General features: G+C 47.2%; 1 long non-coding RNA gene across 1 annotated transcript; it reads left to right on the top strand.

The window, feature by feature from the left end:
• The first annotated feature begins 588 nt into the window (after positions 1–588).
• On the top strand, positions 589–6,792 carry LOC119455179 (uncharacterized). The gene is made up of 3 exons (XR_005192828.2): positions 589–834; positions 3,820–4,058; positions 6,059–6,792. It is a non-coding gene; the product is annotated as an uncharacterized LOC119455179 (long non-coding RNA).
• The last annotated feature ends 949 nt before the right edge of the window (positions 6,793–7,741 follow it).

The following is a 7,741-nucleotide window of genomic DNA, read 5'->3' as shown; positions in this document are numbered from 1 at the left end:
CGCAATCTTAACAAAACGATGTACTACAATTGTGAAGCTTCTCGAACACTGAGACGCAGTCTGTGCCAATCATTGCTGAGTCTTTGTGGGCGTAAACAGAATACAGCTAAATACAGCAAAACTGAAACAAGTCACGTGCGTGGCAGGATCGTGCCGCAACCGGCCTTCCTTTTCGCCTGTACCAGGGCTTAATACTGTAAACGTAACATTCGATCACGTGTGGCGCGTACCCGTATATCCTGGGCTGCCACACTTGCTGTTGACTGAACACGGAACCTACCTAAGCTTCACTGTTATAAAGACTGAGTAATGCTAGGAAAACCTTCTGAACAGCGGAAAATTTTCTGTGTACCAGTATATATACAGCACAGTAATAAGCTGCATGTATGCACACTTATCAAAGTTTAACTCTGACGTTCCCATTTTGCATGCATAGAGCTAGCGAAAACCGAAACTGGAACTGAAATCGGCTGCAAGCTGCCGGACTACTTGCGTAGTAACACAAATGTGCGGAGGCCCCGCCTCCGTTGCCTTCGCTCCAATGTAAAGAAAAGCTGTCGCCGAGTGTAGCCACTGTATCATGGCGGCGCCTATGCGCTCCCCGCTTTTTTCGCCCAGCTTCTCCTCTAGCTACCTCTAGAATATGTTAACTCATAACCTTCTATATAGTAGGCTATGGTTAACTCTATGCCCTCCTCCCTCCCGATCGTGGTTTCGGACTTAAATGCTGTGGAGGCTTCGTCCCGGGTTTCATTGTTTCTCGTGTTTTTCGCTGCAGCAAGGCCCTATCGTGCATCATTGTGGATTCACCGGCTCCTGTCAAAGGATTGCACGGTAAGTTCGAATGAACTTGAATTCTTTGTTGTATCAGAAAGCTCTTCATCTACGAATCACTGATCCACCGCCCGCCCGTATGTGCGCCTGCCTTTCTATATGACCTTCCAGACCTAACGCGAGTGCTTTTGTGGCGTTCAGCCGTCGCTATTTCTCGACACGCAACTGAACGGCGTAGCTTGCCTTATCGCCCCTGGGATTTAAAAATTTTGTCGCCGAATCGCCGGCGGCTGCTTGCATGTCACTTCGTCTAGCCGCTCACAGAGACGATATATGCAGTTGATATGCTTGTGCGCTGGTGATTTGCATAGTGTGTCGTTGCATGAGTTTGTACCGACATTGACCTCGTGCTCATGTCAGGTACGTATACCTCACAACTACTAACAACAACAACGCGCGAAAGCGCGATCGGGGATGCCACCCGCGCCTTACACTGACACACCGGCGTGAAATTACGCGCCGCTGCTCACGGATCGTTCGAAAGAAATTCGAGTCAGTTGCGGTTATCACAGCACGATTATCTTTTGTTGGGGCATCGCACGTCATTTCCTGCGCCGGTAAGACTGCGGGCAAGGTTCTGACTGGTGTTGTCGAAGTCAGGCTGCGCTGCTTCGACAAAAACACCACTCGCAGCTGCGCTCCAGCCGGCATAGATCAGATGTCTTGCTGAAATCGCTACTGGGACGACGACCCGGTGAATGGACCTTTTTCCAATGGACCTTTTTCCAATTCAGCTATGCGCATGCGCGTACCCTCGCCCCAGCTGCATTCCACGCCGCGCCGCCATTATCGCAGGGCAGGTGTGCGAAGTGAGTGCGTGAACCCTTGCATGATCCGCGGCAATTTCCTGAGCTCGAGGGGCTGAACATTAATTTTTCTCGTGTTCTGGGCGAGGATATTGGTTAAAGGAAACACTTAGCAGTTAGTAGGACAGACTGCAAGCACTTTTGTCGATGAAAACGACTCTGTGAACTAACGCTCGAGCGATAGGTGCAGCGTTTGCGACGAATCTCATGCCGGGCACTTGCTGTACTGTCGATTGCACAAACCGGAGTGGAATGGTGAACGTATTGTACGGGAGTGGACCGCACTGTCAAATAAAAAAAAATACCCCATGTTATCATTGAGTTATCACGCGATTCTTGCTGAGTGAGGGAAGCCTGCGTTCTGGTAACGGCATGACACTAGCGCTGTGATTATTGCCCTTCTCGCCGTGTACGACTGACTCGGAAGTCACAGCGATGTTTTAATGTACGGGTATGTATACCGCACGGATATTACCATTGGCTTAAGAATGTGTTACCGCATGCAGGTGGAAATAGCTGTACGGTTACGTGGGGCCAAACGTAAAGAAGAATCTTGCCACACAGCTGATCAGAATGCATCGTGCGAGGCCAAAGCGACACTCGCGGTGCCGCATTACACAAAACTCGCAAGTCTTACTTTTTGCAGGCAAATGAAGCTTTACGCGCCTGACAAAACAACGTGTTGCGTCCACTTCCCTTCTGCTTAACCCCCCGTACTGTGTTGAGTCTACTTAGTCCCCACTACCGTGCCATATACGACACATATCTCGAGATAAAACAACACTTGCCCTGCAGTACACTCGCAGTACGTGTGCAGAAGTTTTGCACGTTGTTTGTTCATCATGGTGAGCTGCTTGCATGCCCGCTCTTGAGGGCGAGCACGTAGGTGCATGCGTATGTTGACCGCCTCCTCCAAGTCGAGCCACTCCAAACAACGGTCGAGTTTATCCTGAAGAAAGTCCTGCCATGGCGTGTTTGATGCTACACATGCCTTCGCCACTTGAATCAAAGTACTGACCAAGCTGCTGAAGAGTAAAGGCCGGCGCATCTCTCAAATCTTGGTTACAAGTGGCCTGCACGTCGCATTAGCATGTTGCCGTCGCGTCGGTAAATGTAAAATGTGTTATTATTACACATGAGCAAATACGCGCGCGCTAGAGCAGGACGGTGAGAAGCTACTTCAACAACACAAGCGACAAAAAAAAAAAAGAAAAAGCAGGGATGGCCGTCACAAGAGACTACTTGGTCAAATGCTACCATGCTCTGCGTAGAGGCGAGAAGCGGCGGGAGCGTGTGTTTTGCCCGTCAAATTTAGTTGAAGTGGCGGCCGCTAGAGGGGTCCCTTACTGGAAAAAGGTCCATTCCTTCCGTGCGTGGGTCGAACGCGCTCTGAGCAGCGGCGAGCACTACGCGTGTTCTCGATTACAGTGCCGGCACTCCAGTAGAAAACGCGTATATGGCATCTCTGGCCACTCGCTCGCAAGTTGTTGCTGTTAATGGATATGATGTCTGTACTTATAGAGAGGCTCGAGGAACTGCCTAAGTCGGGTCATGAATTATTTTTTTTACAGATGTCCTGCAGAGAAATCGTTGATAATTGGCCACAATTGACAATAACGCCCACTATACATATTCGATGCTGAAAAGTGGGCTCATGTCGCACTTTTGGTTTGCCCGCAGTGCATGATCCTTGTGATAGCAAGACAGCCGTAATAATTAAAAGACTTGAGCACGCTTAGGAATGTTTAGAAAGACGTTGTGCTCGATTGAAAAATTGTCCAGCATTCAGAACTACTAAAATAAGTGCAACCAGCTCTGATCAGCGGATCTCGTCCATGCAACAGGACAGGAATCAATTGAGGTTGTTCACGTAATAACAGAAACACAGTTGTCGAATGTATTTCTGTTCTTGAATGAAATTTTTATTTGATTTGAAGACAGTTGGGAAACATGCACAGGTGCTGACTTGAAACTAAACTTTCAACCATGTATTTAACACAATGCAGCAAAACCATGTGTCAGATAACACAGATGTGCTAAAAGATTAAGAAATATAGCAGGCTTATGTTTCTACAAGTATTCCTATGATGTACCAATGTGCCCAGCTCTTGATTTATCCATTTGTAAGAAATGTGTAGTTCCATAATTCCATTTTATGCTCTGCATCACTTTTTTTTAGACTTACAGGGGTGTGATTGGATGGAAGGCTGAGCAGCATACCCAGAGATGTAGCGCTGCTGCTTAAATCGATCGGTCTTATGCTCGAACACTGGGAATGACGCAGTGCTGGATTGCAGTTTGAAAATAACACAACCAGAGACCAGCCTTGGTGACAAGGATGCTGCATCGGTCGGTCTTATACCCCAAGTGGTAGCCTACTTCCAAGATGATCTCAGCCAACTCATACAAATGCATCAGGTAAGAGCTGGTGTTAACATGCGGGCATTGTATGCAAGTCACATGTTTGCTAGGTTTAGTCAGTTCTTGGGGTGTAATGTTGGCAGTGAGCATAGAGTTTCCTACAATAATTACTAGAAGGAAACACTGGCGGTGCAATTATTCAGCCACCATGGCAATGATGGGAAGTACATGAATTTGATATTCATGCTTGTGGATTCAGACGTTCTCATGGCTATGTTTGTTACGCTTTATATGCCTTCATTGTAAATTTCAGAGCAATCTATATTTTTCGAAGTGCAGGAGATGTCGCAAACACGCACGATCGCTACTAATTGCAATGGTTCAGCTTGTCGAGCTGGCCATATCGATACACGGCAAGTGTCTCAAAGCACTGGCTTGCCCACCATAAGTTCATAAAGGTGTCCATGGCGTAATGGTTTCAATATCAGACTTTAGTGCTAGAGGACCTGCTTTCATATCCTGCCATCAGACAATTTTAATAATGTTTATTTAATTATTTATTACGCAGCACTTCGTAGAAAATCATGAGTTTACAATGTCACGAAGCCCTTTCAAGCCAGAAGGACGAAGGTTTAGGCAAATCTATGTACTTCCGATAATTTTCATGCTGGCCTAGCCACCTCCATTGCAGCTCCCGTAGACAGTAGTGCCGGAGCTCCCTCTATTAATTATATTGGCAGTGAGTAATTGATTATTGGTCATTCTTTGATTAGTACGGCATGAGCATACCTGCCAAGTCTCCCAGATTACCCGGGAGACTCCCGGATTTGGACCATTTCTTCCAGTTGTACAGTTGACAGGAAAATTCCCGGAAATTGCAGTTGTGTCCCGTTTCTATCCACGTCCAGCATTTTTTTTGTCAGGCCACATTGGCAAAAAGAATCCAATCCAGTTGGAAGTTCACGCAAAACATTAAGAAAGTAATAGGGAAACCTTATACATGCGCTATTTCGTTAACCGCAGAGCCGCTCCTTACACTGACAGGGTTGTTGGGTGCCCTAGTGGTGCTAGCCTCATTAAGCTAGTGAGTGAATGCCACATTCCGTAACTAGCAACACTAGTAGGATTGCTAGAATGAGGAGGTGTGAATACCGCCGGTGCAAATGTAACCCCTCACCACGCCTATGCCGCGAGGCAGCGCTGTTGACCGAGGCGCGGTAAGGCACGCAGCCGAAATGAGCGTATCGCCAACCTCGGGTATCGTGCACTTTCTGCGAGCCTCAAGGAATATGTCTTTATCATGAAATCAATGTTTTATCAGCCCACATCACTACTGTAAAATTTTAGACGCCCAGTTCACATTGCATCGGTAGATTCAAACGCATTTTTCCGTGCACATTTCGAAGAGGCTCAGGATCATAGGGGGAAGAGGGGGGCGCTTCGGAATAATTTCGTCCACTTCGGGTTCTTTAATGCACACTGACATTGTACAGCGCATGGGCGCCTTGCATTGTGACTCCCTCAAAATGCGACCATCGTCCTCGAGGTCAGCAGTAATCACCCTATGCGTGCCGTACGACCTGTAAACTGCAGTCATTACCTGATTTCTTTTCGACATACAAACCACTTTTCACCAGTGCTTGCAGACATGAAGCATGTCCTTTCGACACTCTAATTAGCAATTTCTTATGATTGCAGACAGCAACAGATCCGGTCATAAAATCGTTTATTTAAGTGAGGAAAACAACTATGGGGAAATTTGATCTACAGCACGCAAGATTTCAGTCTTTTCAGTTTATTATCACTGCTCTGCTGATGGACACCTTTAGGCAAAAAATAAAAACGTACAAATGATGCTGTCAGGGCAGCTGAATGCTCTAGGTAGCCAATTTTTTGGCACATCACCAATTGACTGCATAAAGTCTGCCACAGCTTTGGCATGCAAGCGTGTTAGACTGAATGCACGAGTGAGTTTGTTTTCAAGGGCATTGACCAGTTTGTAGAATGATTCTGATGGATAAAAAAGGCCCTGAAGGTTCCTTCTGTTTCTTCTTTAGATTCCACAACGGTTTCCTTGTGAAGCTGCCCAGCCAAGGAGGTGCTGCAGCTGGGAAGTCCTCCTCCAATGAAGAATACTATCATTTTGGTTAACACAACAGGCGGCGTTTTTTCGTTCATTGCAAACTTTGCAGTCTGGTATTGAGCAATGTTGTTTTGTTTAAACTTCTGCAGTGGCCACAGTTCCAAAAGTCGCTTAAGCTCGAAAATGAACTATTCTTCTGCGACTGGATTAGGCATTCCATCCCACTGTAGATTTGCAGCTTCCACGTCTGCCGGTGGGCATTCCCCTGTCGTGTCAAGACAAGCGCCGCTTCTCTTGTAAGGTGATAATACTTTTTTCGTACTCGGAGAGTCAAAATGTAGTCCAGGCATACAGGGTGACAGAAGGTAGAACTGCCTATACCGGAGTGGTTTGTGTGCCGAATCTGGGACCCGTGGAGCGTGTGAGATATCTCTCTTTTTTTTCGTCAGTCCTGCTAATGTATTTTGGCAAGTTCGGAAATACTGCGGGCACGGTGTTTGCTGAGAGGGCAGGAATGTGGCGTGGTATCAAGACTGCAGTTCTATTAATAAAGTCGTGAACGATAAACCTAGAGGCAACAGACGGTGGTGATTGGATTGAGCTAGTGTGAAAGGCCTCGTGAATAATACTAGGATGGGCATGCCGCGACGATGCTGTGCAACACTGTATGTATCGTGAGAAACGCCCCAAAACATGCGACGAGACCAACTGACGATGGAGGCGAGGCCGGCACAGCTAAGCTTACCGTGCCGCGAGTGGCAACGCCACCTTTCTCCTGGTCGCATCGGTGCGCAAGGGGGACACGCACGCCCAAAGGAAAGTGCCGCCGGTGTTCACACATCCTCATTCTAGCCACCCTAACACTAGACTCTCCATCGTTCTCCTCGGCGTCAGCTCCTCTGGCTTTGCGTAGGCCGACGGTCAGTCATGGCTTTAAAAGCAAGGAGCGCTAGCTCAAAAAGTGTGTTTTAATGTAGTGCTCAGCTAAAGTGACGCTGGGTATTTTATTGATACCACAGAGCAATGCAGAGTGCAAGCGGCACTTTATCATCGGGAAAAATACGAGGACGCAGTGCCGCTCGTCCATGTGTCGCTAGTCTAAAAAGCTGGGAAACGTCATCGTCGCAAAATGTGAAAGAAATGAAATTTCAGTCAATCAAACATTTGAAAAATTTTTGAACACACGCCGTGGTTGCTTAGTGGCTTTGGCATTGCGCTGCTAAGCACGAGTTCGCGGGATCAAATCTCGACCGGGGCAGCCGCATTTCGTTGGCGGCGAGATGCAAAAACGCCCATGTCCCGTCCATTGTTCAAACATTAAAGAACCCCAGCTGGTCGAAATTAATTCCCCATTATGGCGTGCCTCATAATCAGATGGTGGTTGTAGGACCTAAGACCCAAGCATTTACTTAAATTTTAAAGAATTTTTGAAGACAGAATGAGCAACAACGAAATGCTTGCGAAAGTTATATATCTGCAAGTAACATTGTAATGAAGTTCTCCTGGCAGTACTTGAAAATGTAGTCGGGGGAGGGGTGTAGCCGACTGCCGACTACCCCCCCCCCCCCCCCAGTGGGAAGATCTCCCCGATTTAGTTTCTTCACACTTGGCAGGTATGCATGTGTAAGATTGCCTAGCTTTGCTTTTTTTACAGTTG

The sequence above is a fragment of the Dermacentor silvarum genome, chromosome 1, assembly GCF_013339745.2.
Source record: "Dermacentor silvarum isolate Dsil-2018 chromosome 1, BIME_Dsil_1.4, whole genome shotgun sequence".
Lineage (NCBI taxonomy): Eukaryota > Metazoa > Arthropoda > Arachnida > Ixodida > Ixodidae > Dermacentor > Dermacentor silvarum.
Note: the sequence above shows the minus strand (reverse complement) of the source record. Positions and strands in the feature narration are given on the sequence as shown.